This window comes from Lutra lutra, chromosome 1 (genome assembly GCF_902655055.1).
Source record: "Lutra lutra chromosome 1, mLutLut1.2, whole genome shotgun sequence".
In the NCBI taxonomy this organism is placed as follows: Eukaryota; Metazoa; Chordata; class Mammalia; order Carnivora; family Mustelidae; genus Lutra; species Lutra lutra.
The window spans coordinates 17,010,871-17,037,339 of record NC_062278.1 but is presented as its reverse complement, the minus strand read 5'-3'; the positions used below and the strand labels follow the sequence as shown (position 1 = coordinate 17,037,339).

Here is a 26,469-nt window from a genome sequence, read left to right as displayed (position 1 = left end):
CCTCGTTTTATATCCTAACAGCCATATGTGAGGGTCTGGGACTATTTTTGACCATGGTTAATGGAGGCAAAGAGATCTGAGAAGGCATGTTTTAACTTCAATATGTGACTCCCCTCATGACCACTCAAGCTGGGGTTGAAAATATAGAAGTGACATCATTTTAGACCCAATGCCTATTTTTACTCTCCATCCTTATGGGAAGGGAAAGGTTTACATCAAATGTAAGGTCACCTCTTACTGAACTTAAAATTTTGGAGTCATTGAATGTTACACAGTATGGTGCCCTCCCCTACTTTCAGTGTCCATTAATGGGGCCCAGGACAACAAGTTCATTATAACAAACACTTCTAAGACTCATGGAAATTTTGCAAAAAGATCTCTGGCCAATTGTCCTTTCAAAAGAGGAATCTGGGGCATACAGATGTTGTAAACAATATACCCAAGCACTGATTGTCATCATTGGTTGTATAATTCCTCAATTATTCTCACAATCCTTATCAGTACAAAAACTGTGAAAGCTGAGTTATAGTTTCCAAAACTATTTATTTAGGACAGTCTTAAATAATTTTACTTCTGTATATTTAGGAGTGGCCCTAAGCACTCTCGTTGTCATAGGCAATGGCACACACGTGCATTGATGCAGAAACATCCCGGGCAATGTGGGGAAGCCTTCCACTAAAGTGATGTGGCATTAAATAAAGATGACTTAAATAATGGGAATAAAAATTGATCATATTCTTAGTCATAGTGAGGAACCACATTTCAGATGACTTACTTTGGCAAGTGGTTATTAAATATGGTTTGAGGTAATGCCAAAGGAAGAGAATTAGGTAACTATTACCTAAAATGAGTGTGAAAACTGGCTTCTTAATTGTGAATCACCTTTCTTCAAGAGGCAGTAAATTAGTGTGCTGTCCTCATCTGAAATTTGTCTTTCACGCTGATGTTACACAATGTTGTTCTTATGGATGCATAAAAAAAATCTAAATATGAAAAATGTTATATGTATGTGGTCCTCTACTTGGGAAACAAAAGAAAATGTTACCTTTATTTTAAAAGAACTTTTCAAAAGTTCTAAGTAATCTAAATTTAAAATAGGGTATTGAGCTTATGAATTATGCACATGGATACAAAAAATACTATGAAGTTGCACATCACTGGAAAAATATTCAATGACAGAAAAACTATTAACAGTAAGTTATTAAAAGAAAAACAGAAGCAGGTAGATTGGGATAGACAGAAACATCTTGATGAGAACATACATCTTAAAAGAAGTACACTAGATGGTAACATTGCTTTTCTTGTCTGGGGATTTTTTCTGGTCTGGCGATTTTCTTCCTTTTTGCACATCAACCATATCAAAGTTTTCCATATTATAGCATAGATAAAGAGAAAAGTAAATATTTTTTAAAGAACTAAGATTCCAAATTATTTTGCCAATATCCTATTAAGTATTTTCTATTGATTTGGTTAGGGTTACAAAAAAATTATCATATAGATTAATGTTTAGAGTGCAGTACTATCTGTATTTTTTTTCTTTATCCCTACCAAGATATGTATGATAAGTAAAATTAAATAGGAATTTGGAATTAAGAGAGCTTATTTTTTTATTTTAAAAAATGTAAACTTTTATGTGAATTATAATCTCTTGAATTTATGGAAATGAAACAAATAGCTTATTCTTATGAAAAATCCCATTTGTAAATCAAAGTGATTGCACTACTATTTGATGTATGAGACATTCACTTCTCTCCAAGGGAAGGGAATGCTGACAAACTTTTGTGATCCAAGCCTGCCCCCTGGTGCTTCATCTGTACTCACTGATGAAAATTCCTATTCTGACTCAGGCAGCGCCCTCTTCAAATACTGTTCAGAAGTAAACTGTAAATGAAAATATGATAATCCTGAAGGTACATTTTCCTGTAGTGCCCCAGGCACTTCCACTGGTGGCTCAAAACCACCATATGTGCTTAATGATGAAATTAAAAAGTAGCATGAGTTATAATGGGACTGTAAAAACCTAAATTACTTGGGTAAATTATAAAACATCCTTAATTTAGAAAATAAGGAGTTATAGACTTGGCAAATTTGAAGGAGAATACTTTATAGGAAATAACATGACCAATTTTATTCACCAGGTGTCAGGAAAATTGTCTAAGCATCTTTTTGAATGTCTATGGAACTTGAACATCAAGTAAAATACATAAAGAAGCTGTCGACTCATCATGTTGATCCAAGTATTTGTGTGTGTGTGTAATTCTAAGAAACAGTAAGTAGAAGGGGAATTCAAAGAGGAGATGTGAAATAAAGCTATAAAGTGTAAAAGTTGCTTTGTCAATTCTTAGTCATTAGTCCTTTGCTTTAAGGGAAAATCTTGTCATCAATGCTGCCCAGTATTTTATTTTATTTTTTACTTTTTTAAGTTTTTATTTAAATTCCAATTAGTTAACACACAGTGTAATAATTGTTTCAGGTGTTCCGTATAGCGATTCAACACTTCCATACAACACCCAGTGTTCATCACAGCAATATACCCCATCACCTATTCCCCCATTTCCCAGTTTACCTTCCCCTGGTAACCATTGGTTTGTTCTCTGTACTAAACAGACTGTTTCTTGGCTTGCCTCTCCTTCTCTCTCTCTCTTTCTCTCTTTTTGTCCCTGCATTCATGTTTTGTTTCTTAAATTCCATATACGAGTAAAATCATATGGTATTTGTCTTTCTCTGACTTATTTCACTTAGCATAGTACTCTAGCTCTCTCCATGTTGTTGCAAATAGCAAGATTTCACTCTTTTTGATGGCCGGGTAATATTCCATTGTACCTACACAAAACATCTTCTTTATCCATTCATCGGTCGATGGACCGTTTCCATAATTTGGCTATTGTTGATAGACCTGCCATGAATATGGGGTGTATGTATGCCTTTGAATCAGTATTTTTGTTTTCTTTGGGTAAATACCCAGTAGTGCAATTTCTGGATTATAGGGTATTATTAAGATAAGAAGACATGTTTCTTCTTCCATAGGAGGTAGTCTTGATAACTGACATTATAAGGAAGTCAGGAAAGTGTATGTTGAGGCTGGTTTAGATGGCTCAAAAATGTATTCAGCAATAACAACACTGTGAGAAGCAAAACTACAAATGCTCAGCCCACACTGACATCACCATGTCTTTTGTGACAGCTTTAAATGTATTTGTGAATGTCAACATGAACTACATAATTTCATCCTTTTCTGAAATATTGAAGCCAATTGTTAAGTTTTATGATTGTGTCACAAAATGAATCTTAAGCATTATTAGTACTACTTTCCAAAAATACCATGGACAAATTGGGGTCATCTAGAAGAGTAAATTTAAACAACCATTAATAAGATTTGATTTGGGACTCTCAAAAGTCATCAGTGAAAGGTCTGTGTGTTCCTACCTATCAAGAATTTGGCTATTGTGCATAAGACTGCATTTAACATGAGAGTCCAGATACTGCTTCGAAATCCTGCTTTCAGTTCTTTTGGATATACACCCAGAAGTGAGATTGCTGGATCATATGCTAGTTCTATTTTTAGTTTTTTATTGTTTTCCATAATGGCTGCACCATTTTACATTCCTATCTACAGCATACTGAGCTTTCCTTTTCTCGACATCCTTGCCAGCACATACCTTTTGTGGTTTTGATAGTCATCTTAACAGTGTCACTGGTGCATGCAGATGCCCAAACTCATCAAATTGTATACACTGAAAATGTGTAAGGTTTTGTCTACTTTTTAAAGATTTATTTATTTGAGAAAGAGAGAGAGCATGTGAGCTGTGGGGGCCAGGGGGTGGAGAGGCAGAGGTAAAGAAACTCTCTTCTGATCAGGAAACTCCACTTGGGGCTCCATCCCATGACCCTGAGATCATGACCCAAGCTGAAATCAAGAGTTGGACACTCAATAGACTGAGTCACCCAGGCACCCCAGGGTTTTGCCTCTTGTACCTCAATAAAGCTGTTTGGAAAGTATTTATAAGAAATAGGTGTGAAGTTCCAACCTCAGAGAAGTGAGGTTAGAACCAAAGGGAAATCCTCTCCAAACTTTTCCTTCATTTTCTTGAGAGATTTATCCCTCATAGTTATCCCTCATAGTTATCAAAATACCACAACAAACTACCACTTGCATCAGTGGTACAATCAGGGAGAACAAAAGAAAAAACAAATCTTATTAGTTCACTACAGCTCACACGCAGGATCTTTATGAACTACACACTTGGCCAAAAATGAAGCCAAACCAACTGTTCATGTAAAATTCAGCGGTATGCAAGATGTAAAACTCATCTGTATTGCCAGAATTGAAAATAAGAAACAATTTAGTGAATTTTAGGGTTGAAAGGAATTTATAAGGATTAAGTTATCCCACCCTACTTCTTTAATTTACATATAAGAAGAGACCCTGGGACGCCTGGGTGGCTCAGTTGGTTAAGCAGCTGCCTTCGGCTCAGGTCATGATCCCAGCGTCCTGGGATCGAGTCCCACATCGGGCTCCTTGCTTGGCGGGGAGCCTACTTCTCCCTCTGCCTCTGCCTGCCATTCTGTCTGCCTGTGCTCGCTCGCTCTCCTCTCTCTCTGACAAATAAATAAAATCTTTAAAAAAAAAAAAAAAAGAAGAGGCCCTAAACATGTTGGTGGTTTCCAGGGATGGAGACAGAAACAGAATCAGAAAGGAGATGAGCCATCCACCATAAACCTTCTTCTTACATCTGCCCATATCGGTCCTTATTCACTTTTGTAAAATTAAAAAAAAAAAAAAAAAAAGATCCTACCAATCCATCAAAGGCCTGTTCATCTATCTGTGCACTGAGCCTATGCTCTCTCGAGATCTTAGGTGATTTAATTGTTGTTTTCTCCCCTTCACCATTTACCTAGATCCTTCTCCCTTTGTGTTTAAATAAATCCAAGTCTTTAGTGTCTAAAACAAAAAGAAAATAATCTCTCTCTCCAGCACTACATTTTGCCATGCACTGTCATACTTTCCTGACATGTTCACGACCAAATATCTTGAAAACAATTGTGTCTTGCTAGTCTTGATTTTTTTTTCACCTTCTACCTGATTTTTGATCCAGTACAATGTGTGTCCCCTCTCAGTGTTTCTTTCCACAGCTCTTGCTAAAGTCACCAATAGCTTCAATGTGGTCCTAAATCCAGTGGAGGGTTTTCAGTTGTTACCTCTCTTAACACCCTCTTAACATTCCAGTGATGTCAGCCTTATTACATGATTAGCAGCACCTTTTTAAAAACACTCTTTTTTTTTTTTTTTTTAACTTTTAACCTCCACCTTTTCCCGGATTTGTTTTTGTCTTGTTTGTGTTTTTGTTGTTACTTGTCTTACCGGTTGTTCATTTTCTTATCCCATTCTCCTCCTAATCTGGACCATTCATGGTTAGAGTTTTTCAGGATTTGGGCCTTGGCTCTTTTCTTCTTATTCTAGGCTCTGTCCCTGGCAATCTGGTCTATACTCTGGCTTCGACTACCAAGCACATACTAACTGGTATTCCCAAGTTCACACCCGCCCTGTCAGACCTCTCCTCTGGGCACCAGACAAGTCCCGCCAACTTCCTCTTTGATCATTAAAATATATCTTTTAGGGGTGCCTGGGTGGCTCAGTGGGTTGAGCCGCTGCCTTCAGCTCAGGTCATGATCCCAGGTCCTGGGTTCGAGCCCCACATCGGGCTTTCTGCTCAGCAGGGAGCCTGCTTCCTCCTCTCTCTCTGCCTGCCTCTCTGCCTACTTGTGATTTCTGTCAAATAAATAAATAAAATCTTTAAAAAAAATATATATATATATATATCTTTTACTTAAAACCCATTAATACATTCTTATCATTTTATAATTAGAGTAGAAACTTTCCCTGTGGCCTGCAAGGCCTTGTACAAATCTGACTCTGACTAAATTCAGAGGACGCTTTTGCTAAGCACCCACTCACTCTCTGCCCCACTCATATTAGCTCTTTTCCACCATGTGTCCTCCATGGAGAGGGCCTTTGTTTTCTTGCAAATCCCTTTTGTTTCCCATTCTCTCTTTTTCCAGTTAGATTTCTATTTGTCTTTCAGATCTCAGTACCCCTGTCACTTCTTTAGGAAAGCTTTGTTTGACCTGAGCTAGTATTGAAAGGACAAAAGTCACACTGGTGGGAATTTCTAGTAATTATTTTTTAAAGTATTATTTTCCCAACACACAACAGCTTTTTTCTCAGTATAACAAAAATTAATATTCTTTGTGTGCTGAATAGCAAATAGACACTTTTTAAAACTCCCACTTGAAGCGTTATATTTTGCAAAAGTGTTTGTAAATAACAGCCTTATTTTGATCTTTTTTCAGTATAAATGCTGTGATGGCATGTAATGCTAATTCTATAAACAATGCTAATTGTTTATAGAATGATTAAATGTCAGTATTGAAACCTAATCATTAGCTTTCATCCTATAGATATGAATGAATGCTCACCAAATATGCATTTTGTATTTTGCTGGATTGGATACTGTAATAAGCCAAGGAGTGGACATATAATCGGTGGATATATTGTTTCTAAACAACACAAACTAAAGAAGATAAATTAGCAATATAGCTTAGTATTCGCTAATCTTACTACCCTCTTCCATTGTATATATGAAGGGAAGTCATAGGCATCATAAATTCAATTTGAGTAAAGTTAAAATACCATTTTATGATAAAAGGTCTTTTACTTAAGGTGACCAAAGCAATGATATTTGTTATAAAGAGAATTATAAGAGTTTAATTTTCCTGATACTGAAAGTGATTTAATAAAGACTTATTTCTATTAATCTGAAAGAAACAAACTTTCATACCAGGTTATCCATTATGAATTACTAGGTAACTATTCTTGATAGCACTTACTACAGCTATAATTGCATACATATCTGTGTCATTGATTGTGTCTCCATTAGACTGTAAATATCATGATGGTAGGGGTGGCTGAATGGCTCAGTCAGTGAAACATCTGAATCTTGGTTTCAGCTCAGGTCATGATCTCAGGTCATGTGATCAAACCCTGTGTTGGGCTCTGTGCTTGGCACAGAGTCTACTTCAGATTCTTTCTCCCTTCAGCTCTCTCTCTCTCAAATAAATAAATAAAATATTTAAAAATAATAAAAAATAGTTAAAAAAATAAAGAAATGATGATAGAGACTATTTTTTTACTCCCCGTTTTTCACTAACACCAAAGACAGTGTCTGACATTTAAGAAATATTTATTAAATAAATGGAAATGAAGGGTTTTTTAACTAAAAGTGGATTTTGTATGCACATTGGCATCAAGCTTGACACTGATGCTCAGATCCTGATAGAAGAGTCATTAGTGATGATTCAGATTCTCATGAGCATTCAGCCAACAAATCATTAAATCTTTTCACAGCTGATAGAAGCTCTTGGCTCATAGCATGTGTTCAATACATTGCAGAATGATTAACAATAGAAGGTAGTAATCGCAGAGGAGATGGACTACTTAATCTCTTTTGTTCTGTAAAAAATGTTCTACTTCAGGGATTACAAAGATTAAGCCAGGGTCCTAGGATTAAGTCCTGCATTGGGCTTCCTGGTGTGGGAAGCCTGTTTCACCCACTCCCCCTGCTTGTGCTCCCTCTCTCACCATATATCTGTCAAATAAATAAATAAAATATTTTTAAAAATTATACATACATACATACATACTTGAGGAAGAAAAGAAACAAATGATGATAGTCTAATTTCATCATCTCTTCTATGTATACAGCTGGTAAGTTATAAGTAAGAGCTATCACTTCTCCCATTTATTTGTGTATTATTTCATAGTGTACTCATAGATTTCTATTTAATTCATAGAGATATAATAAGATAGCATCCTTTTTCCCAGATTTGGTCCATGGGAACCTTTTAAAGCTGGAGTCTGTGTCTTTTTGGCATGTCCCCAGTCTTTGAGTACTTCATTTTCATATCAAACAAGAAATTTCTTCTTGTACTTTTCCTAAACTAGCTCTACAAGGAGCAATTTCTCAAAAACAAAACAAAACAAAACAAAACAACAAAAAACAACAACAACAACAAAAAAAACCAAAAACCAAAAAATAAACAAACAAAAAAACACCCCAGCTCCTGATAGTTAGAATTAGTATTTAGAAACCAAAGTCGTGGGTCTAGTTTTGCATATCTGCTGCTGGAGCAACATAGCCCAGGACCCTCTTAGTGAACACAGCCACAAACACACACACACACACACACACACACACACACACACACACTTTTTTACATCTGTATCTATTTCTGTGTCTTCTTTACTGTATTGAAAACTATGAGTTCAGACCAATATCTCTGATTCTAATCCAGCACCAACACTCATTTTAACAGTCTGTCTTCTTTATTTTTAACGTCACCTTTCTGATTGTGAGAAGCCAGGCTCCCATTATTCTCAACACATTTACTTGCTGCTCAGTCCTCCTGTGTGTACCGAATCTCTTGACCTTGTTGGACCCTCTCCCTCCTCAGTCACCTCCCTCTCCAGGCCCTGATCCTTGCCAGGCCAGGCCCTATTTCTCATTTTGGGTACCTAAGAGCTATTCGGCTAAATCATTTAGAAAGGAAAGAAGTAAAAAAAGAAGAGAATGAAGGAGGAAAAGAGGGAGAAATAGAAAGAAGTAGAGAGGAAGTAAGGGAATTTGGGGACAAAAAAAAATAAGGAAGGAAGTCAAAAGGTTTTAGGATAACACAGCAGAATTTGAATCCAGGAACATCTGACTCCAAATTCTGAGCACTTTCTTCTACATGTGGTTATGCCCTATGACAGGTTACATCTGAGTGTGTGTGTGTGTTTTATCCAGCCTAAATATAGCAGTGTGATTCCTATCTAGGAAAATTTATTCTCTCTGGAAATTTCTCATCAAAGCATGTCAAAATGTGTGTATATGTGTATTTGTGTGTGCACATGCATACTTAATTTACCAATATAAAATAAACTACCCATCTAAGTATAAAATTCCATTGTAATGTAAGCAATCCTAAAGATGTATGTTGACAATGTAATATTCTCTAACCAAGATACATTTTCTCAAAGAGGTGAATTTGAAGATGAAAGATAAGAATACAGTGAAAAGACAAATCACTAGGAGTTACTAAACCTGCTTCCTACCCTTTGCTCTATCCCTGCTTGTAGAGCAGCTATGTGACTTTTAACAAGCCAACAAAACTGTAGGTGTGAGATTTTGTCCACTTGTTAAAAAAAAACCCTAGAAATGATCTCTGTCTCTCATATACTTGAAAATGTTATGCAATCCCTTATCTTTGTTTGACACCATTTATTAGGGGAAATTTTCAAGGATGTACACAACACAAGTATGTGACACCTCTGATATGAAATTCAGCAGCCGGAATATGTGAACTTGCACAACAAAGGAAAGATCTGACAGGAAGAATGTGTAGCTTCACTTCGGAACACTGAAAATGAATACAATTACTTCATATAAGATCCTAATGCAATTTGGTAGCATTCCTACACTTATACTTAAAAAGAGGAAAATATTATGTAGGCAATATATTGAACTTTCTGAGTTAACTTAGAGAATTTTAAACCTCCTCTACACAATTTAACTGTCTTTATTTACATTCTTTGTAAGAGATAAAATTAGTACCAAGGATGAGGAATTTTAAAAAAAACTAAAATTATGTTCTTAAGAAATTGGCAATGTTAATAAAACATTTTTGAGCCATATTGCATAGGCTTACAGATTTTTAAATTGTTAGAATTATTTATTATTTATTATTATTTACTTATTTATTATTAACATATAATGTCTTATTCGCCCAAGGGGTACAGGTCTGTGAATCACCAGGTTTACACATTTCACAGCACTCATCACAGCACATACTCTCCCCAATGTCCATAACCCAGCCACCCTATCCCTACTCCCTAGCCCTGAGCAACCCTCAGTTTGTTTTGGGAGATTAAGAGTCTCTTATGGTTTGTCTCCCTCCTGATCCCATCTTGTTTCATTTTTTTTCCTTCTTTACCCCCCATAATCCCCTGCCCTGCTTCTCAACTTCCTTGTATCAGAGAGATCATAGGATAATTGTCTTTCTCTGATTGACTTATTTCACTCAGTATAGTACCCTCTAGTTCCCTCCACATCACTGTAAATGGAAAGATTTCATTTATTTTTAAGATTTCATTGTTTTGATCAACTCATCAAAAAAATTTTAACAGAAACCTGAAAAGAAGATTGTTAAAAATGCTACACAGTATGCAGCAAAGTATTGGGAGACAACTTAATGAAAAGTACAACAGTGGAAGGCCTACAAACAAAATTGTATTTCCTTCTAACGCCTTCTTAATATACCAGAAACACATTTGACACTTGATGACTAATCTTCAGGATCTTCATTTGACTTCCTTTCATTTCTATTAAGAACAAAAAAATTATAATTTCATTATCTCCAAATTTTCTCCTTTCTCTTCTTTGAAACCTTAAATTGCCAAGAAAATAGTATTTTTAGATGGCTTCCTCTTTGGACTAAAAGAGGTAAGTTTGGGTGATGTTGTTTTTGAAATATGGACATCGATTTCACAACTCAAATGTCACATGCAGGGAGCAGAGTATGAATATTTATTTGTCCTCATGTGCTCAGCCAGCAGTGCTGACAGCCCTTTCTTCTGAAGTTACCAGAGCCAACACCTAGGTGGATTCCTAGAGGGATGGAGCTGGGAATGACATTGTTCAGACACACTGACATGTAAAATGAGTGTTACAACAACATAAGCATTTCAGCCTATGGTGGCAATACCTTCAAGGTTTGCATGGAAATAGAAATTTCTCAATTATGCTCTATTAAGCACTTCATGTTCTCTTTTCTCCTTAGCTTGTGAAACTAAAAAATGCTTGATCTGCTTAATATTTCAGATTATACTGATGATAGAATGATAAATAGGCTTAATTTTGCCAACATAGCATATGGTGACTGTTGAGATTGTTTCATATGTGTGTTCTTAATTTTCTTAATGAGCCCCTGTGCCTCATGGGAGTAAACTATTATTTGTATTGTTTTCAGATGCCCAGAGGCTTAAATGTGATTCATCTGGGGAAGGAGAGCTTATTATTATTATTTTTTTTTCTTCAAACAGGGAGTGAAGGAGGTGAGATAAAATGTAGGTCATTGCATTGAAAATAGGATTGTCATCTCACTAAAAAAGCAGGGAGACATGACCTCCAAAGAATGGGACTGTGTCAATATCTTAGTCAGTTTAGGCTGCTATAACAAAGTACCACAGCCTGGGTAGCTTATAAACAACAGAAATTTATTTCTAATAGTTCTGGAGTTTGAGAAGTTCAAGATCAAGTTGCCAGCATGGTTGTACTGGTGAGGACTCTTCCTGGTTCATAGCTAGTGCCTTATTGCCTTGCCCTCATATGGAGGAAGGGGCTAAGGCTCTGAATCCTCTTATAAGACTTTAATCTGTTAATGATGGCAGAACCTCCCAAAGAGCACATCTTCTAATGCCATCATATTGGGCATTAGGATTTAAACAACAAGAATTTTAGGACACATTCAGCCCATAGCAGTTGATATGACAATATTTAAGGAACTCTACCTTCCATACCATTAGGAAAATACTTCCCTGGCAAAACTGCACAGAAAGAGACTACATCTTAAAAGGAAAATCAAAAATCTCTATGTAGATGTGGCTTCAAAACCTACAGGTTTACCTAAACCTATATGATCCCTGACCAAATCAAAGGGAACAATTTTATTTGATATTTCCTGACAATATCTGAGATCCTCAGAAGAGCTGAGTATACCCAGACTCACTGAAAGATGGCAGTTAATCTCTACACCAAGAAGACAAAGATGACTGAGCATGTAAACAGACATGGAATAGGTCACAGAAGCAGTTACCACTGAAAACCCATGGCTGTGGTAGTTGGCCTTTAACTCTTTTCCTTGTAAGTGACTTTAGGAAATCCTTTCTTTGGGACATCTAAAGACAATGAGACTTGAGATATTATTCTTTGCTCAAAAATGTTCTGGGCATATGATTCATAGTTTATTATTTGGGTGTGTCAAAGTAATATATTTTCTTTATTTCTAGATCTGAAGTTAATTTCTGACTTGAGGCCTCTGTTAGCCTAATGTGAATTCCTTAAACTAGCTCACTATGGTTCTGCTATTTGTCCTTTTCTGTGAATTCCTAGATCAAATCAGAATTGTCTGGCATGTTAATCTGTTCTTTAAGTCTCCCCATTCTGCCCCAACCTTCAGCGTTTCCAAGCGGCTGAAAGAAAGGACAAGTTCTTCTAGGTGATTGTTCATCCACTGGTGTGGGAAGGGAGAGGCCTGCTTCTTGTTCTTTTTTGGTTTTTGGCAGGAACAACATGGGAACTCACTTGTTGGTACACATTTCGTTCCCTGGCAACTCCTTGGCATCACCTCTGAGGTTCCAGGCTCTTTGTAGGAGGATTTTTTTTTTCTTTGTAGGAGTATTAATTGCATCATGAACAACCCTATATTCTTACTGAGTTAAAACAACATAAACATTTATTGTTCTCATGGATGCATGGGGTCAACAAGGGCACCCCAGCTATAGGAAGTATGGTGAGTTCAAGTCTGTTCCAATGGGGGCCAGGCCCCAGAAGCTCACTGGGGTCTGCTCTTCTCATAGTGGATGGCAGAAATCCAGGAAGAGAACAAGAAACACATGATATAGCCCCTAAGGTCTTCTCACTGGCTCGCTATCTCTTCCTCTCCAATCCACTCACCAAAATAGTCATATGGCCAAGCACAGCTATAATGCTGTGGTAAAGTACACTCCGTATCCAGTAAAGTATGGCAAAAATCAGGGTAAAAAAGTAGATAAACAGTACAATATAAAGTCAGATTCAATCATCCTTTCTCTTTCCACCCCACTCTTAAATTCAAATCCAATTGGAGGTAAAAATGAGTCAAAAGGGTGGCAGATCAAAATATTATCTTTTCTTATAAAAAAGACTTACTGGAGAAATCAGCATCACTCTAGGCTAAACTGGACTTCCAAGGATGCAACTCCATTAGATATTATTTACTTGCCCCAAAATTCAGACCCAAAACTGTAATCTTTCTGAAATGAGGAAGAAGATATTAGACAGACATGGAAAAAACATAAAGAACCCAGAATGAGAGTCACACTCAGAGACAAGTTCTAATTCCCAGTCTCACCCAGACATTGTCTGTATACAATTTCACTTTCAGAAAGAGGAATAAGAGTAGGAAGAGCCTATATTTATTCATCCCACATTCCTGGGAAGTATGGAAGTTTCCAACCCACTTTAGAATTATAATATCTCTCTTCTGATTCTCATCATGGCTTGCATTCTTCATTCCTGGATGCAAGTCTTTCAACCTGCCTTAGAGATCCCCTCACTCTTGCCTCAGCTTACTTTGTGACCTTCTTGGATCCTTCTCATCTCTCAGTTCATCAACATTAATGAAGTGAAGAATCTTCTGCACTGACAATGAACCATGTGAATGGGAAGAAAGAACAATACACAAATCATACAATTTTTGGTTTACTACACATCTATCAGTCTGTTGATTCAAACAGTCCTAAAATGGCTGTGAGCAATGGTGAGCAAATAGATTCATACTTTATGTAATATCCCTCAGACAATAGGATGGGCTCAAATATTTGCTTCCTTTTTCTCTGTAGGGTTTATTTCCAGGCTTGGGAAAATAAAATATGTTTCCCACGATTTTTCTTTCTCAATTCTCTTGTCCTCTGGGATAGAATACACCCTTGCTTCTGTTTGTACTACCATGCAAATCTGCATAAGTTTATCTCCAGATTGGTGTTTTCAATCTAGGATTTAATATCTGGCAGCTTTGCTTTTATGGCAATAGTCATAGTTCCTTTTATGCCGACATAGAGAAAGAGTAGAAATATAATACAGGGAAATAGGTAGGAATTAATTTTCCATCAATGAATACTTAGAATTCTGTCACAAAGAAACTATGCATATTTCAGTCATTCATTTTTTTTTTCATTTTGTAAATATTCGTTGACCTTCTTCTATATTTCCAGCATTCTGGTAAAGATTGCTATTTCACAGCAATCAAGATTGGAATGAACCTCATCCTCATTTATTTATAATTCACTGGGCTATTGACTTTCCCTTCTTTCCCATTAAATATCTTCTTCCAGTGATTGTGAGAATGTTGTTTTTTGTTTTTTTTTTTTAAGATTTTTTTTTTAAGTAAATATTTTTAAACAGAGAGTAGCAGGCTTCTCCTAACTTTGGGATATTTCAAACCAAGACGTGTATGCCAAATTCTTTATAAGATAACACAGAATCTTTAACTTTGGTATATTCAAATGGCTGCAAAAATTAAAACATCAACAACAACAATTAAAAAAATAGCACAAGATACGCAAGTCTCAGTCTATTTAAACAAGTGAATGTGCAGTGTATGGAAAATATACTCATATGGAGTATACATTAATGCATGTTGCTTCTAGTAAATCTATGAAATAATTGTATGTAGTTTTGAATTGTTGCTTTACCCTAGAATTTTCTGCAGTTTCTGCTTTATTTTGTCTTCCACAGCTGTATCACATCCTAGGTGACTTTCATATCCAGATTTTTTTTTAATTTATTAGATTTTACTTTTTCACCAAAGAGAGATAATGGGGTTATTTTAGGATATAGCCTCAGTAATTTCTGGTATGTGAGTAATGCCATGTGAAGTCTAACTTTTAAAATTTTTTCACCAGTTTTTCTTTTTAGTTAAAAATAGCATTGTTTAATAACACCCTAAATTAGAATTTCTAACAAAAATGTGAGACCAAGCTACATGTTTATTAAATTTTGAATAATTTTCAATATCCATTATCAGCCCAGACTTTTCTTTATCCAACTCCTTCCTCTCCTCCAAGTGGTAGATATTGGCACCCTGCCTATCACTTGATAACCTCCCAACTTGGGAGCTGGACTTTTTTTCCTGCTTCCTCAGCAGCTGGCCAAGACCCAGATATAGGATTAAGTCTTCCTCGTTCTAAAGCACTTATCAGCAAGACTAACAACACGGCAGTAAGTACCTTGCTTGTCAAACTTCTTTGGAATTAATCATATAAATTAAAAATCAAAAACATTTCAATTTTTTCCATGACTTAAAGTAGGCTTAGAAGAGAGTAGTATGACATATGTTTGGGAATAAGACCAGCTATAGGGTAAAAATTATTTTCCAGGATTGAGTCTTCTGTTCAAAACTATGTCATTAATAGTATTTTTCTTGTTTCTACATGTGAACAAAATCTCAAGGAGACTTTAAAAGTTTTCTGAGGCTATGTTAGTTAGCAATGAACAGATCAGTGATTCAAATCCATGTGTTAATTTTTTTTTCTCTCCAATCCCATAGCACTTTACATACTGAAGCCTTTATAGCAGTAGTGAAGCTTGTAATTTTAAATAAAAACAGAAAAACATGTACATTTTGCTAAAGAGAATAGACCCAATAGGAGAGCTATGAAATCTGCTAGCATCTCTTTCATGCCCTCTGAAAAATATACATGAAAAATTCTCTCCCATAATATTTTATTCCCTTGAAAAAAAACTCTGTATTTGTTACTATAAACCTCTATGACAAAAGTTAACTGTTCACTTGCACACTGTATCCCAGGATTTTAGAAAGTATTTCTGAATATCATTGAAAAAGCTACCAAATTGTAGTTCTAATTCCAGAAATTGCAAGGTAACCTGTATCAAGCCACTCCTGAAGCAGATAATTTTAAAAATCTAAACAAATATAACAAAAACAGATTTGAAGGCCCTGGAGACAAAACAAAAGTGGGCAAAAGCTGGATGAAGTTTGACCCTTGAAAAAGAGAATGGTAGTGGTGAGATCACCATTTAATATTTTTCCTCCTGAGGGACTCCAAAGTCTATTCAGACTAACAGTATTATTTCAAGCTTGAAATGTAAGGGGACAGGTATGGAGCTAGAATGACTTGAAACTGAGGGAAGAAATCCCAGGAAGGAAGTTAGTTACAGAAGAAAGGAGCCTGAAAATCTATGTAAACTCTGTGCATAAACTCTTCTCAACTTTTAGACTGACCCTGGACTGAATATGTACAGAAGAATCCAGTAATAATCAAATAAATTGGTGATAACCCAAACTACAAAGTAAAAATGCAGTACAAAAGTTTATTTTGTTGTCCATTGAAGGAAATAAAGTTTTAGGTATGAGTCCTACTAAGTAAGAAGATCTAGGATAAATCTCAACCTTTCCATTAAAATCCCAGGCGGGTCGTATGGCAGAAAAATGCTATATGCCCTAATTAAGAGATCTGCAGTAAACTTGAAAAAGATACAGCCTACCAAAATATAAAGTCAAGTCTCCAGAAGAAAAGTAGCAAGTCTCTTACTGGTGACTCAGTATTTGAATTAGCAAACTATAATAACACCCTTCCTAGGTAAATAATAGAATCCAGAGTCTCTAAAAATATTAATGGCAATATGACTGATACAACAAAAAAATCTGGACATGCAAAGAATGAGGAAAAAGTGACACATAGCCCAGACACAATCAATCAATACAAAAGAACCCTAAGATGATTCCCATGCTAGAATTAGATGACAGGCAATTTAAAGCAACTACTATATAAATATGTCAAGATATAAGGGAAGTATTGGTCATAATTATTTAATAAAGAGAAGATCTCAAGGGGAATTGAAAAACCTTGAAGAACTTTAAAGAAAAGTATAATATAGCAATGAAAAAAAGAAATATATTGGATAATTAAATAAAAGGGTTTCTAATGTCTAAAGTTGGAACAATTTGTGCAACAAAGAAATAAGAGTACTAGATTACAGCCTAAAGTATGAAATACATACCCATGAGTTCAAGCTGATATGAATAAATGATTTAGTAAGCACATGGGAGAAAAGTAAGAAATCCTTTATGAAGAAGCATCCAAATAGTTTATATAGATACTCCACCCTAAAAGAACAGCATAAGTCTCTGTGTGGCTGCACAAAGGGATTTTTCTCAAGTAATCAGTGTGTAAAATGGAAGCAAAATGTAACTTTTTACAGTGAATTCTGGCAAATGCTACTTCAGGCAGTTGCCAGGTGATTGAGGTCAACATCAAACCTCATATGTCATTTTTTACTGTGTAGTTTTGATATATGATTTTAAAAAATATTTTATTTCTGAAATTTTCCTTTCTCAAATCCAGAACCTCAATCTATTTGTGAGAAAAGCATCACATAAATTCTAGTAGTGGGGCATCCTTCAGTAAAACTAGCCAGGACTCCACAAAACTGTCAAAGCCAATGAAAACAACGTAATGTCTGAGAAACTGTCACAACCCAGAGAAACCTAAGAACACATGACAGTTACACAAATTAGAGTATCCTGGATGAGATTCTGGAACAAAAAAAGAATATTAAGTGAAGACTAAGGAAATCTGAATAAAATATTGATTTTAGTTAATAGCAACATATTGGTATTTGCTCATTAATTATAATATATGTACCATACTAATTTAACATGTAAACAATAGGAGAAACTGGAAATGTTATAAGAGAACTCTCTGTCCTCTGTCCTGTATTTTCAATTTTTTTTGCAAGTCTAAAACTGATTTAAAAAACAAAGTCCATTAAAAATATATTGGATGAACTTTATAACAGATTGGAGATGGCAGAAGACAGGGTTGATGAATTTAAAGAACGTCAATAGAAATGACTCAATCTTAAAAACAATTTTAAAAAAATTATTTAAAAATATAACCTCAGGGATTTATGAAACAATATCAGTATGTCTGGTATATATGTAATTAGATTCCCAGAAAAAGAGTAAGAGAAAAAAAAGGGAGAAAAATTTTAAAGATGTAAGAGCCAAAAATATTTTGGGTTTGGAGAAAAACACTAATCTATGGACATGAGAAGCTTAACAAAAGCCAAGACAAGAACAATAAAAGCTATATTTAGATCACAGTCAAACTGATAAAATCCAAAGATAAATATATATATTTTCCAGAGGAGAAAAAGATAACATTTTTCAGGGAACAAAGATACAAGTAATGGCTGAATGCAGATAGAATCAGTGAAGGTAGAAAGATCTTCATGACCTTCAAATTAATGAAAATGAGAATAAATTTTCAACTCAAATTCCTACATCCAGTCAAAATAACAACAGCCACATAAATATATTTTTAGGTAAACAAAAACCAGGAAGATACATTTCTCAAGTCCTGTAGAAGAAGAAATGGTAAGAGGAATTTTTAGGCTGCAACAAATTGACACCCAGATAGAAATACAGATCTACAGGAAGGAAGGAAGATCATCAGAAATAAGACTATACATTTTTTTCTTAATGTCTTTAAAACAAAGTGATGGCTTAATGCTAAAATTGCAATATTGAGATTTGAGATTTATAATATAAGTAGATCGAAAATCTCTCACAGCATTGATATATAGAATGGGAATGCATACATAACATTATTTTAAGGTTCTCAGATTTCACATGAAGTGGTGCAATATTAATTGTAATTCTCTTGTGGTAAGTGAAAGATGGCCCATTGCAATAACCTATAGCAAAAGAACTGAAGTCATACAGAGTAGTTTCTGACAACCACCAGAAAATTAAATTTGAAATCAATCACATTGTCAGCCAAAATAATCCCAAAATTTTGGAAATTAAGGCACATACCTCTAAATAATTAATATAATAAAACAAGAAATCACAAGAGAATTACAAAAGATTTTGAATTTGTTTCTGTGTTTTTTTTTTTTAATTGAGCATAGTTGACATCCAATATCACATTCATTTTTAGGTGTACTACATAATGATTTAACTTCTCTATACAATATTCTTTGCTCCCCCACAAGTGTTTGAATTTAATTCTAATCACAACACAACTTATCAAAATGTGTGGTATGTAGCAAAGATGGTGCTGAGGGGGAAAATATATAGCTATAAATGTTTTAAGAAAAGAAGAAAGTTTAAAATTAGTGATAGAATTTTCCATCTTCTCCAGCTAGAAAAAGATGAGTCATTTATATGCAAATTTAGTAAAAAGATGGAGATAATAAAGATAGCAGATATTAAAAATACATAGATTTATTTTCTAAATAAGTAAAAAAACAGACAAGTTAAGAAACACGAAAGTTGTCTGGTTTTTAAAACATCACTAGTGATCAGGGAAATACAAATCAAAACCACAATTAGATACCACCTCACACCAGTTAGAATGGCAAAAAGCAACAAGACAGGAAACCACAAGTTTTGGTGAGAATGTGGAGAAAGGGGACCCCTCTTATACTGTTGGTAGGAATGCAAGCTGGTACAATCACTCTGGACAACAGTATAGAGGTTCCTCAAGATGTTAAAAATAGAGATACCCTATGACTCAGTGATTGCTCTATTAGGTATTTACCCCGAAGATACAGATGTAGTGAAAATAGGGAGTATGTGCACCCCAATGTTATAGCAGCAATGTCCATAATAGCCAAACTGTGAAAGGAGATGAGATATCCTTCAACAGAAGAATAGATAAAGAAGATGTGGTTCACATATACAATGGAATATTACTCAGTATCAGAAAAGATGGATACCCACCATTTGCACTGACATGGATGGAACTGGAGGGATTTATGTTAAGTGAAATAAATCAAGCAAAGAAAGACAATTATTATATGGTTTCACTCATATGTGGAATATAAGGAATAGCATGGAGGACCACAGGGAAAGGAGGGAAAACTAAATGGGAAGAAATCAGAGAGGGAGACAAACCATGAGAGACTCTGGACTCCAGGAACCAAACTGAGGGTTACAGAAGAGAGTGGGGTGGGGGGATGGGGTAACCAGGTGATGGGTATTAAGGAGGGCACATGTTATGAGGGGCACAGGGTGTTATATGCAACTAACGAAACATTGAACATCAAAAACTAATGGTGTGCTATATGTTGACTAATTGAACATGATCATAAAAATAATAAAATAATTTGAACTGAAAAAAATAAAGATCAGTTAATTGATAAACTACTAGCAGGACTGGTCAAGGAAAAAGCAAGTTAGGAAATAGAAAATCTCTAATATCAGGAATTAGAGTAGGGATCTTTTTGCAAATCTTATTAAGAATACATGTGTAATAGTGGAATATATGAGCAACTTTATTTCTTTTTTTTTTTTTAAAGATTTTATTTATTTATTTGACAGAGAGAGATCACAAGTAGACAGAGGCAGGCAGAGAGGGAGAGAGGGAAGCAGGCTCCCTGCAAAGCAAAGAGCCCGATGTGGGACTCGATCCCAGGACCCTGAGATCATGACCTGAGCTGAAGGCAGTGGCTTAACCCACTGAGCCACCCAGGCGCCCCATGAGCAACTTTATTTCAACAAACTTGAAGATTTCAATGATAAGAACAATTCTTTGAAAAACAAAATATATCAACACTGACATAAGTGGTGAACACTGGGCATTATATGTAGGCAATGAATTACTAAATTGTACACCTGAAACTAATACTGCATTGTGTGTTAACTATCTGGAATTTAAATAAGAACTTGGGGAAAATTAAAAAAAAAAAAAAGAACTGAAAGCTCTATATCTATTTCTGTATTAACTCAATTGAATTTATCAAAAAACTTCCTCCAAAGAAAAGAAGTACAAGAAAATACATTGTTGTAGCATATAAATTCTTTAAATATTAAATAATACCAATATTAAGCAAAGTCTAAAACACTGTCTGGTAGTTCTTATCAAAAAAAGAAAGAGGAAGAAGAACAGAAAACAGAGGAAAAACTTCAACTTATATTAGTACCATTAGTTACAAAAGTATTATAATAGTTCCATTTTATTATTTCATTCAACAGTAAACTTGTTTCCTACTGATGCTCCTGCAACTTGTGTCCCAACCTGACCACTCTAATGAAACATTTTGAGAACGCACACACTCACCGTTTTTCTCATGGCCCTATATCTGCACAGATTTTTTCCTCTTCCAAGATTTCTCTATCCCTAGCTCATATCTAAGTTATTTTAGCTACACATTTCTATAAACTGTAGTGTTGCCATGAAATTTCAAGTGGGAAGGATCCTCAGATAAAGCCTGAAGGAGAAGGTTGGCTTAGAAAAGCTTTGTAATTGATTTTAAGAAAATTATTGAGTTGTAATGCTCTTCTGCACTTAAATGATAATCTGGGCAGGGAATCTGCCAAATTACCACCTTCCCATGCCACAGCAAGAAATGAACATCTAGTTTAAAAATGGAATTTTTTCTTAGGTTTGAGGCATTTTATTAAAAAAAAAGATCTGGCACTTATATACATAAACTAATAAGAACTTAAAACATCACACCTTTACTTAAATTTTTTTTAAAGATTTTATTTATTTATTTCACAGAGAGAGATCACAAGTAGACAGAGAGGCAGGCAGAGAGAGAGAGAGAGGGAAGCAGGCTCCCTGCTGAGCAGAGAGCCCGATGTGGGACTCGATCCCAGGACCCTGAGATCATGACCTGAGCCAAAGGCAGCGGCTTAACCCACTGACACCCAGGCGCCCTTTACTTAATTTTTTAAGCTTGACTTTCTAGCAAATCTTTAGCTTCATTGATTTTGGCTGCTGTGCAAGGAGATCCTCCCTCATCCAGGTGACTTAAAAGCATAATCTGTCAATGAGCATCTCATATTTTTTTCTTTATTGGCAGCAAGGCTCATGGCTAGCATTAATACTAGTTTTCATTTAGTCTTTTGGGGTTCAAATCCATCTCTTTAATAACCACAGCTGAAGACAGATTTCAGTGGGCTTTGAAAAACTTGTTTTACTTGAGGCTCCATGTGTTTCATGGCTTGCAAAATGTAACACACTGCAAATCCTGGAGAAACAACGGTCATTCTGGATGATAACACTGTACTGGCCATGGCTGTGGCTCAGCTCCTCAGCCTCCTCTAAGAGGATGGTTCAGCCCAGCCCAAAGGTGGCAGCCACCAATGCTCATGCCTCTAGCACACAGCCATGTGGCCACCACCCAACAGTTACCAAAACAAAAATGCAATTTTAAATAGTAGTACCATCAAAATTAAATGGTTGTTTTGAACATGTACTTAAATGAACAGAATCATTACTAGATTATAACAGTAGTGTTAAAAAAAAATACCTCCTCCCATTCTGTCAATTGTCTTTTGGTTTTGTTGACTGTTTCCAAACCACAGTGAGATACCTCCTCACACCAGTCAGAATGGTTAAAATTAAGAAGTCAGGAAATGACAGATGTTGGCGAGGATGTGAAGAAAGGGCAACCCGCCTACACTGTTGTTGGGAAGGCAAGCTGGTGTAGCCACTCTGGAAAACAGCATGGAGGTTTTAGGAATAAACCTAACCAAAGAGGCAAAGAATCTATACTCAGAAAATTTTAAAGTACTCATGAAAGAAATTGAGGAAGACACAGAGAAATGGAAAAATGTTCCATGCTCATGAATTGGAAGAACAAAGATTGTGAAAATGTCTATGCTACCTAGAGCAATCTACACGTTCAATACAATCCCTATCAAAATCCCATCCATTATTTTCAAAATGGAACAAATAATCCTAAAATTTATATGGAACCAGAAAAGACCTCAAATAGCCAGAGGAATATTGAAAAAGAAACCCAAAGTTGGTGGCATCACAATCCCAGACTTCACGCTCTATTATAAAGATGTCATTATCTGGAGCACCTGGGTGGCTCAGTGGGTTAAGGCCTCTGCCTTCCGCTAAGGTCATGATCCCAGGGTCCTGGGATCGAGCCCCGCATCATGCTCTCTGCTCAGCGGGGAGCCTGGTTTCCCTTCTCTATCTCTGCCTGCCCCTCTGCCTACTTGTGATCTCTGTCTGTCAAACAAATAAAATCTTAAAAAAAAAAAAAAGCTGTCATCATCAAGACAGTGTGGTACTGGCAGAAAAACAGACACATAGGTCAATGGAATAGAATAGAGAGCCCAGAAATAGACCCTCAACTCTATGGTCAACTAATCTTCGACAAAGCAGGAAAGAATGTCCAGTGGAAAAAAGACAGTCTCTTCAACAAATGGTGCCGGGAAAATTGGACAGCCACATATAGAAAAATGAAACTAGACCATTTCCTTACACCACACACAAAATTAGACTCAAAATGGATGAAGGATCTTAATGTGAGAAAGAAATCCATCCAAATCCTTGAGGAGAACACAAGCAGCAACCTCTTTGACCTCAGCCAGAGCAACTTCTTCCTAGGAACATCACCAAAGGCAAGGGCATCAAGGGTAAAAATGAACTACTGGGACTTCATCAAGATCAAAAGCTTTTGCACAGCAAAGGAAACAGGCAACAAAACCAAAAGACCACTGATAGAATGGGAGAAGATATTTGCAAATGACATATCAGATAAAGGGCTAGTATCCAAAATCTATAAAGAACTTATCAAACTCAACACCCAAAGAACAAAGAATCCAATCAAGAAATGGGCAGAGGACATGAACAGACATTTCTACAAAGAAGACATCCAGATGGCCAACAGACACATGAAAAAATGCTCCACATCACTCAGCATCAGGGAAATACAAATCAAAACCACAATGAAATACCACCTCACACCAGTCAGAATGGCTAAATTAACAAGTCAAGAAATGACAGATGCTGGCGAGGATGCGGAGAAAGGGGAACCCTCCTACACTGTTGGTAGGCATGCAAGCTGATGCAACCACTCTGGAAAACAGCATGGAGGTTCCTCAAAAAGTTGAAACTAGAGCTACCCTATGACCCAGCAATTGCACTACTGGGTATTTACCTTGAAGATACAAACGTAGTGATCCGAAGGGGCACATGCACCCAAATGTTTATGGCAGCAATGTCCACAATAGCCAAACTATGGGAAGAACCTAGATGTCCATCAACAGATGAATGGATAAAGAAGATGTGGTATATATACACAATGGAATACTATGCAGCCATCGAAAGAAATGAAATCTTGCCATTTGCAATGAAGTGGATGGAACTAGAGGGTATTACTCTAAATTAAATAAGTCAGAGAAAGACAATTATTATATGATCTCTCTGATATGAGGAAATTGAGAGCCAGGGTAGGGGGTTTGGGGGGGGAAGGGAGGGAAAAAATGAAACAAGATGGGACAGGGGAGGGAGACAAACAGTAAGAGACTCTTAATCTCAGGAAACAAGCTGAGGACTGCCGAAGAGGAGTGGGGTGAGGGATAGGGTGGTTGTGTTATGGACATTGGGGAAGGTATGTGCTATGGTAAGTGCTGTGAATTGTGTAAACCTGATGATTTACAGACCTGTACCCCTGAAGCAAATAATACATTATATGTTAATTTAAAAATATCCTTATATTGAATATGGACACATTTTTTCAATATAATTACTGTCTATAATTTTCTACCAATATAAAGGTCATTCTGTGAAATTATTATTTTTTTAAAGATTTATTTATTTATTTTAGAGAGTGTATAAGCAGGAGGGGCAGAGGAAGAGGGAGATGAGAAGCCGAAGCAGATTCCGTGACAAGCACAGAACTTGAGTTGCGGTTCTATCTCATGATCCTGAGATGATGACCTGAGCCAAAACCAAAAGTTGACTGCATAACTGACTGTGCCACCCAGGTGCCCCAACAAAACTATTTTTTAATATCACTATGGAAGCAGTAGTTTATTCATACTGAGAAAAACAGCAATACACACACAACCTATAACTTCTAGGCTTGGTTCTATTATTTCAAGGGAAATTAGGAAGAGCCTCTAGCTACCATACCTGGATTTTCAAGCCTGATTGTTTCTCAGTAGTTTCCTTGTTAAAGGGATCCATTACTTGTTCCCTGTTATCCTGGGATATTTAGGATGCATGACTTTAGTCTGCATGTGGAAAGCTTACAGGAACAGAGGGTTAGGAGAAAACAAAGTGAAATGATTTAATATTTATGACACATTTTTTTTGCAAGAATTAGTTTTTCTTAGAGCCGCACAGACTCAGTATTATCCCATTTTCACCTTATTATTTATGTATATGTTTTGTAATAAAATATCGCCATTAAAACATACTCCAAACATTTATTTTACAAAAGATGATTTAATGTGCTTCCTTTGAACTTAATATAATTGCCTTATCATCAGTTAAATCATTATCATCAGATTTAATGAAACATATTCCCAAGATTTCAGTAATTATAAAGAGGGACACTCATCTAATCATATTATAATTTTTCCTTTGGCAAAATTTCTATATTTTAATATATTGCAATAAATAAAATGCTTCCTGTTATTTTCCATGAAACCATAGGAAAACACAGCCAAATTATCTGAGGCTGAACTGAGAATCAATGAGCTACAAATGATCTAAGTAGCCATTTATTCTGATTTTAGCCATTGCTATGGATTATAAGTGAACCTAAATTATCACTGAAGGACTGTCATATAGTTACAGTTTGAATGATTTCAGTGACAGGTGTTTCATTACACAGGAAGGAAACCTCTACACTTTGTTATTTTAAAAACTCTAATTTTAGAAGGATCATCTTATATTAAAACAATTACTACCTTTCTTTAATTTTTACTGATGATTTATATTAGCAGTTATGTATTTTTTATTAGTTTCCGAGGTGGAATTTAGTGAATCATTGCTTGCACACAACACCCAGTGCTCATTACATCAAGTGTCCTCCTTAATGTCTGTCACCCAATTATTCCTACCCCCCACCTCCCCTCAAGCAACCCTCAGTTTGTTTCCTAGAATTTAGCATCTCTTATGATTTGCCTCCCTATTTTCATCTTATTTTATTTTTCCTTCCCTTCCCCTATGTTCATCTGTTTTTGGTTCTGATGAATCGATAAAGATGTGGTAGATATATACAATGGAGTATCAGCCATCAAGAAGAATGAAATCTTGCCATTTGCAATAATGTGGCTGGAACTAGAGTGTATTATGCTAAGCAAAATAGGTCAGTCAGAGAAAGACAAATACCATATGACTTCACTCAGGTGAATTTTAAGAAATAAAACTGTTAAGCAATCATTTAGTGTAAGCTTGACCTTTCTGAATGACAACCTCTCTAATATTAAGGACCATCACCTCCTTCCCTAAGTATCTTATCTCCATCAATATTTCTATACATTTCTTATGGCCTCCTGCCCTTGCCACATATCTTTTTCCTTTTCCTTGGGATATGTATTCTTATTGCATCTAGCTAATCTTTCTATATTGCCCTTGCCCTGATACTATATAGCCATGACTATCCCATAAAGGAGTTTCCATGTCAACAGTAAAGCGGACCTACTCTCACTTAAGAGGATGAAAATAAAGCAACTCCATTTCTCTAACTTTCTTAAAAGAAATGTAGAGTTCCCTGATTAAATCAAGAAAAAAAATGATAACATTTATTTGCTTTTTCATTTTTTAAGGATTTTTATTTATTTATTTGATATGGTGGGGAGGACAAGCAGGGGTAGCAGCAGAGGGAG

At 35.8% G+C, this 26,469-nt stretch overlaps 1 pseudogene; it reads right to left on the bottom strand.

Annotated features, from left to right (window-relative positions):
- Positions 1-21,560: 21,560 nt before the first annotated feature.
- On the bottom strand, positions 21,561-21,906 carry LOC125081964 (mitochondrial import inner membrane translocase subunit TIM14-like; annotated as a pseudogene).
- Positions 21,907-26,469: the final 4,563 nt, after the last annotated feature.